The following is an 8,130-nucleotide window of genomic DNA, read 5'->3' on the forward strand; positions in this document are numbered from 1 at the left end:
CAGCATCAGGGGAAAAAAGCCCGGGCAGTTTTCTTCTGTGCAGCTAAAAATGAGGCTTGGATAAGAGAAACAAAGTTCTGATACTGTGAAACTGTTAAAGAAACACCAGGCCTTTTCAGTGCTGCTGAGTCGATTTTTAGTCCAGAGGTTCACTTTAAGACAGAATCTGCTTTATGCCAAACTGGAGAAATGCCTCTTCGAAGTAACCTTGTTTGCCTACTTGGGGTACAAGTGGCCTCAGCCTGTTGGACTGAATGCGCTCCAGAGATTTTTGGGCTTTGCCAACTACTACAGAAGGTTCATAAGGGGGTACTCTACCATCATCTCGCCCCTCACCAGTCTCACAAAAAAAGGGGCTGCTACTCATCACTGGTCACCAGAGGCTCATGCGGCTTTTTCCACACTAAAGAAACTGTTCTGTTCCGCACCTATATTGAGACATGTCGATGTCACCTTTCCCTTTATTGTGGAGGTTGATGCTTCCGAGGTGGGGGTAGGAGCTGTATTGTCTCAGAGGTCAGGCTTGCAGGGCAAACTCCACCCATGTGACTACTTTTCTCGTAGATTTTCACCCGCAGAGAAAAACTACGACATAGGCAACCGGGAGCTTTTGGCCATCAAGTTAGCTTTTGAGGAAAGGCGACACTGGCTAGAAGGTGCAGAACACACTATCACAGTTTATACAGATCATAAGAATCTGGAGTACATAGAAAGTGCTAAGAGACTTAGCCCTCGCCAGGCCCGGTGGTCCCTGTTCTTCGCAAGATTCAGATTTGTAATTACATATACCACTGGTAGTAAAAATATCAAAGCCGATGCCTTATCCAGGTGTTTTGAACTTGAAACAGTACAGCCCTCAGTCCCTGTGACCATTCTACCTCAGAAGGTAGTTCTGGCAGCCACTGAGACCTGGAGGGATTGGACAGTCACTTTGAGTCCTTACCAACAGGATGCTCCAGAGGGGAAGCCTGATGGGGTCATGTTCGTACCACTGCCTTTCCGTTTACAACTCTTGCAAATGTTTCATTCCCACAAGAATGCTGGTCATCCCGGGGCCACCAGAACTCAGTATTTACTGGCCAGATGTGCGTGGTGGCCTACATTGGCAACAGATTGTAAGGAGTTTGTAAGAGAGTGTGCAGTGTGTGCAAGGAGTAAACCCTTTTGTCAAGCCCCTGTTGGCACCTTACAGCCCTTGCCAGTTCCAAGTGAACCGTGGACCCATGTCTCCATGGATTTTGTGGGTGAGCTCCCTCGGTCTGAGGGCAAGACGGTCATTTGGGTGGTAGTGGACAGATTCAGTAAGATGGCTCATTTTGTCCCTTTGAAAGGACTCCCCTCGGCCCAGGAATTGGCTGATCTCTTCATCCAGCACATTTTCCGGCTGCATGGCATTCCGGAGAATGTAGTGTCAGATCGGGGAGTCCAATTTGTTTCAAAGTTTTGGAGAGCCTTCTGCCATCAGTTGGACATGGATCTTGCATTTTCATCAGGCTACCACCCACAGACCAACGGCCAGACCGAGAGAGTTAACCAATCCCTGGAGCAGTTCCTCAGGTGTTACGTTGCAGATGCGCAATCCGATTGGGTAAAGTTTTTGCCGTTTGCGGAATTTGCGCACAACAACCTGAAAATCTCCTCTTCTGGGTTTTCCCCATTCCAGGTAGTGACAGGAAGGTCACCTAAGTTTGCTCCTTTGCCAGTCGCATCTACACCATTCCCAGTCCTAGAGGATTGACAGAGGGCTCTAAAGGAGATTTGGGGAATGGTTAAGAGGAATCTGGGGAAAGCTTTCCAAACCCAGAAGAGACAGGCAGATAAAAGACGGTCTGTGGAGTGGAAGTTCTCTCCAGGAGATTTGGTGTGGGTGTCCACTCGACATTTGGCCTTGAAACAACTGCCCCCCAAACTGGGCCCTAGATTTATAGGACCATTTCCAGTGTCCAAGAAAATCAATAATGTCACTTACGCGATTGATCTCCCAGCCAGTATGAGAGGTGTGAGATCATTCCATGTGTCTCTTTTGAAGCCAGTAGTACACGTGGATTCCTCCCCCCCCCCCCCCCCCCCCATCCCCTGTGTTGGTGGATAACCAACCAGAGTATGAAATTAAAAAGATCCTGGACTCCCGCTTAGTGCAGAAATCTGTGCAATATCTGGTCCACTGGAAAGGAAATGGCATAGAGGAAAGATCTTGGGTGCCAGATTGCCGCATGCATGCGGAGGAATTAAAAAAGGAGTTTCATGACTTACATCCTGGGAAGTCTGGTGGGAAGTGTCCGGAGTCCACTCATCGGGGGGGGGGGGGGGGGGGGGTTGGGTGGGTACTGTAATGGATTGCTGAGACACCGCCGCGCGGTCTGACAGCGGGGCGGCTGAATCCGCGTTCAGACCGGCGGTTTCTCCGCAGCGGCATGCGTCTGGTTTGTCTGAGCCTAGTAGTGCACACAGATGGAGAGCTACGCGCGCGCGCTAACAGACAGGCCCTTTATGCCAATAGGAGAGGGATCAGCTGATCAGGACGATCAGCTGATCCCAGCGCAGTAGGTGATTGGTTGAATGGGACTGGGCGGCGCTGAGGAGTGCTCTGCTATATATACTTCTCGTCTGTCAGTGGCTGGTTGTCTGCCGTTGCAAATGCTTATGTGTTAGCACTCAGACCATAGTCAGATCCTTCAATGTGTTAGAACCAGGTGGACCTGGGAATTCACACTTAGCCAGATTACTGTGTTATACTTTAGACCAGTTCCAGGGTGTAGAGACCACGGACCTCACACTCAAGACTAGGGATACTGTGTCATTGCTGTGTTATACTTTAGACCAGTTCCAGGGTGTAGAGACCACGGACCTCACACCCAAGATTAGGGATACTGTGTCATTGCTGTGTTATTCTGTAGATCAGTCCCTGAGTGTTGAGACCACGGACCTCACACTCTAGACTAGGCCTCTGCTTGATATCTGTTATGACCTATTGCCTTCTTGACTCTGCTCTTGCTCTCTGATTCGGTACCTTTGCATATCTGATTACCTGTTGCCAACCCTGCCTGTCCCTGGTTACCGAATCAGCCTTCTGTCTCTGTACTTTATCTGCTCGTGTGTTGCCGACCTGGCCTGACCGACTCTTTTACCTGTGACACTCCCCCGGTGGGGTGTCCAGTAGCTGCAGGGACTCCCTGTCTCTTAGAGGGACCTCCCTGCAATCCAGTCAGGGACTCAATCTCATAGGAGTCCTTTGACTGCAGTAGATTCTGATTCACAGCTGTTCAGGGAATCACTGACTCTCTGTGTATCTCCAACCTACCAGGAGATACTCATTATACGGTCTAGGGTCACCTGCTCCTCAGGTGATGCAGGCTCATATACTGTTGCACCAAACACTTACACTTATCAGGTGTCCAGAGGTTAGTTATACTTGTAGTATTGGTGATTCTGCAGATCATCAATAATCAGGTATAAATCTGTATTCTTGGTGATACTGCAGATCACCAATAATCAGATTCTCTCTGTGTGCTGACACCGATCGTTACAGATTAATTTTAGGATTTATTAGAATGTATAGGAGGGAATATATATTCAAAATCACAGTTCGCCTTTCACTGCTTCAAACACTTTGTGGAATTCTGCTGCCACCTACTGGTTCTCTTCAATAATCTGGATTTTTGACACTACAACGTTTCTGAATCAGAAAAGCAGAACATTGTAACTGCCAACCCTTTATATCTCTTTGGACAGTTAAGGTGGCCACTAACGGTCCAATTTCTAGCGAAAAATCGTTCGAGCGATCAGAAATTCTGATCGGATGAAAAATCGTTCACTACACCATCAACTAACCAATCATTGCTTCCTATCTATCACGACCACCAAGAAAATCCAAATTTTCGTTCGACGAAAATTCATTCGGGCGACATTTTTTTCACTCGTTCATAATCGATTGTGTCCACCAATGGAGATCATTTACAACCAATCCGATCAGAATTTCTGATCGCTCGAACGATTTTTCGCTAGAAATTGGACTGTTAGTGGCCACCTTTAAACGTCTAAAATGTACATTAATTGTAGCTTCTTAAGCTGGCCACTAACGGTCCAAATTCTAGTGAAAAATCGTTAGAGCGATCAGAAATTCTGATCGGACGAAAAATCGTTCACTACACCATCAACTAACCAATAATTTCTTCCTATCTATCACGACCACCAAGAAAATCCAAATTTTCGTTCAATGAAAATTCATTCGGGCGACATTTTTTTCACTCGTTCATAATCGATTGTGTCCACCAATGGAGATTATTTACAACCAATCCGATCAGAATTTCAGATCACTCAAACGATTTTTCGCTAGAAATTGGACCGTTAGTGGCCAGCTTAACCCTGACAGAATCCACTCCACCTCATCCTGAACAGCCGGCAATAGTCAGAGTACTATCTGAAGCTGCATGGAACTGTCATCAGCTGAGCTGTTCGCTCTTTGGACACACACAGAAGGTTTGCACCATTTCCAGAAACAAGCAACCTATTAGCATGCCAGTTCACAAATATTCCAATGGTCTCTCACAAAATCTCCCAAAACAATTCTTAAAGCAAGCCTGAAGTGAAAGGGCCATATTGCTATTGCATTTTTTTATACGTTGATTTTATATATATTTTATGTTGTTTGTTGTAGCATTTTCTAATTCTAACCTGTAATAAAAGTGCAGCTCGCTAAGTCAGACTGGTTTAAAACATCTGATATCTACATACTTGTTCTGGGTCACTGATTAGAATGTATCTGAAATAGATGATCACCACAATAGCTTTGTAAATAGTAATTATTGAATGGACGTCAGATATGACACCTCCTGTGTTGCTTTTATTTAAAAGAGACACGGGAACTAAAAAAAAAGCACACTGGATCCTAATGAGCCTTTCCACCATCCTCCTCTCTCCCTCCGTTCCAGTGCTGGCTCCTCTGAAACTACAGCCAACACACCTGTCAGCTGTGGCGCAGGAACAGTAGCGCCTGAAATATTTAATTTCCCCGGCTCCAGCACAAGTGCAGAAGGGGCTTTTCGATCAGGCTCAGGTGAAAATAGCCAAGGCCAATAGGGTCCGCTCTACTGCGCAGGCGTGAGTCGTCTACACAGTATAGTGGACCCAATCAGGATTGGCTATTTCCGCCTGAGCCCCGGTGGAAAGCCGGTACTGCAACTGCGCTAGAGGCAGGCACGGTAAATATTTACCTCTCCGGTGGTCGGGGGCTTCAAGCGCACAACGGAGGGATGGAGGAAGATGGGGAAAGCCTCAGGATCCAGAGGCTTCCCCCTCCCGAAGTAAGTATGCCCCAGGTGGGTTTTTTTTTAATTACAGGTTTTCTTTAAGCTCTCTTCCCAGTTAAAGGTAATGGTCTCTCTTCTGAAGGCCGGAATGTACACACAAGTCAAAGCCCTCTTTGCCAAGAATTACGTTTGTGTATGGCTGCCCTGATGTGCCAATGAAAGATCAGGATTGCCAATGCCAGATAATCTTAGCTAAGCATATTGTTCCCCTCCTTACCCATCTTCGCCAGAAGCTGCTCCACTGTGGGTCATGCCATTGTCCCTCCTTTTCTCTTCATAGCAACAGAACATACGGCACTGGGCCCTGAACTATCACCCGAGGGACTGAGTCACTATCCCTGTTGAAGAGAATCTCTGTGCATGTATATGCACTATAAAGTGGACCTGAACCTAGAAGTTTCTCTCTGCTCTAAAAGATAAGCAACAGTATAATAACCTTTAAATAACATTTCTTTCTTACAGCTGATAACAATCCTGCAATAAATCTGCACTGTGTCTATTTCCTGCTTTCATGGAAGCAGGCATAGGAGTAACATCATGTTTACTAATTAGCTTAGCTGCTCTCCTGAGGCAGCCAGCTGACACAGCTGAGATATCAGATTACAGTTGTGATTAGTCACAGATGAGGGGGAATTAGACAGGCCATACTCTCTAAATACATACATGGTGCCTTTCGCTGAGCGGATCAGTCAAAATCAGTCTGACGACAGCCTGTACTAATGTGGAACTGTCGTAAGAACGACCACCCCAAGGCGGGTCTGACGACCCGTAGTTTGAAAGAGTCCGGCGTGTGTACGCACCTTAACAAGCTCCAGACTAGTCCAATAAAGTGTTTACAGAGATCATCTTCTGCTCTTCTGCTCTCTACAGAGTGAGAGCCGATATTCCAGTTAGGTGAGTACAGAGCTCCTGTCAGGATTATACGTTCTACAGCTAAAGGGTGTGCCATGGCTGTGCCTGGCAGTGTATCTGAGAGTTGTAACTTTATTTTGCTCAAGGGAGGCATTGTAAACAATGGCCATAATTTTATAATGACAATTTATTAAGGTGGACATACATTAATCAATGGCCACCCGACGTGCCGAAAAGATAGAGACCTAGTCCTGCCACACACATATGGCAAATAGATTTTTAATAGATTTCAGCATCGCACTGCATTGAACAGATAATTTTGAGATCAGCCACAAATTTACAGAAAATTACGACTGGGCATTAATTATAACTTTAAAGTACAAGTTGAGTCTATACATCAAAACAGGGCTTTGTTTTAACATTATTCTTAAGAGAATTTTGCTTATAAAGTGCAACTCATTATTATTAAGACTGCTTAAAGCATGCATTGCAAACTCCGCCCCGCAAGCCAAATGTGGCCAACAAAGCCATTTAATTTGGCCCCCAAGTGGTTTCCCCACTTTGCCTTGTGTTTGACCCACTCTAGATCACCAGGGAAGCTATATTGGAGGTGAAGCCCTAGATGACCATGGAAGCGATATGGAGGAGGGAGGGACAAAGCACTAGACACCAGGGGACAGTAAAGGGGAGGGGGGGTTCACGATATACCAGAGATCTGTAAAGGGAAGGGAGGGAGGACCACTAGACACCAGGGAACTGTATAGGGGAGGGAGGAGGGCTACTAGACACTAGGGAACTGTATAAGGGAGGGGGGCTATTAGAAACCAGGGAACTTTATAAGGGAGGGAGGTGGCTAATAGACATAGGCGTTGACCCACGACTTGGTCCCAATTTTGTCCCACTTTGTATTTTGAGTTTGACACCCCTGGTTTAAAGTTAACCTAAGATGGGAAGATTACAGGATTTTTACTTACCAGCCTACCTGGGGCTTCTTCCAGCCCCCAGTAATCTGTCAGCATCCTTCTGGTCCAATCCAATGTCCTGCTGCAGCAAAATGAAAGTCTGCGACCCAGGGGCTGCTACGCATGTGCTGTTATTCAGGGCTTGTAACTGTGCAGGTGCTACCCACCACTGAAGCGCGATCGAGGAAGTGCATGACCCAGGGCTGTGCATGTGCAGTGGTTGATCGTGGTGGACTCTAAGTCTCCTCTGTGGTTTACCTCACTTGCCCCAATTAGTCAGGAAATATATCAAATATATGATGCATGAATAAGGAAGAGACACACAGACACAGTGAGTCCAAGTATGTAAATTCTGCTTTATTATGGGCGTAGGCTAGCTTTATATAAAAAGGGGGTGGGGAGTAGTGTTGGGCGAACACCTAGATGTTCGGGTTCGCGAACGTTCGCCGAACATCGCCGCGATGTTCGGGTGTTCGCGCCGAACTCCGAACATAATGGAAGTCAATGGGGACCCGAACTTTCGTGCATTGTAAAGCTTCCTTACATGCTACATACCCCAAATTATCAGGGTATGTGCACCTTGGGAGTGGGTACAAGAGGAAAAAAATATTTGAAAAAGAGCTTATAGTTTTTGAGAAAATTGATTGTAAAGTTTCAAAGGAAAAACTGTCTTTTAAATGTGGAAAATGTCATGTTTCTTTGCACAGGTAACATGCTTTTTTTCGCCATGCAGTCATAAATGTAATACAGAGAAGAGGTTCCACGAAAAGGGACCGGTAACGCTAACCCAGCACCAGCAGCAGCAGACGTGATGGAACAGGAGGAGGCGCAGGAGGAGAAGGCCACGCTTTGTGAGACACAACAACCCAGGCCTTGCATGAGGACAAGAAGCGTGCGGATAGCATGCTTTGTACCGCCATGCAGTCATAAATGTAATAAAGATAAGTGGTTCAATAAACAGGGACCACGCGGCAACGCTAACCCAGCAGCAGCAGACGTGATGGAAC

The 8,130-nt window shown here is 46.4% G+C and overlaps 1 protein-coding gene across 3 annotated transcripts in view; it reads right to left on the bottom strand.

Annotated features, from left to right (window-relative positions):
• LOC137521115 (flavin-containing monooxygenase 5-like) overlaps nt 1–7,723 on the bottom strand; it is an 80,224-nt gene extending 72,501 nt beyond the window's left edge. For 2 of the 3 annotated variants that reach the window (XM_068239927.1, XM_068239931.1), the window contains exon 1: nt 6,110–6,191. The gene's annotated coding sequence lies outside the window, so the exon portion shown is untranslated. Of the gene's footprint in view, nt 1–6,109; nt 6,192–7,135 lie in introns of those variants that run through there. The other variant, XM_068239929.1, reaches the window with a different exon arrangement.
• Between the last annotated feature and the right edge of the window lie 407 nt (nt 7,724–8,130).

The sequence above is a fragment of the Hyperolius riggenbachi genome, chromosome 6, assembly GCF_040937935.1.
Source record: "Hyperolius riggenbachi isolate aHypRig1 chromosome 6, aHypRig1.pri, whole genome shotgun sequence".
Taxonomy (NCBI): domain Eukaryota; kingdom Metazoa; phylum Chordata; class Amphibia; order Anura; family Hyperoliidae; genus Hyperolius; species Hyperolius riggenbachi.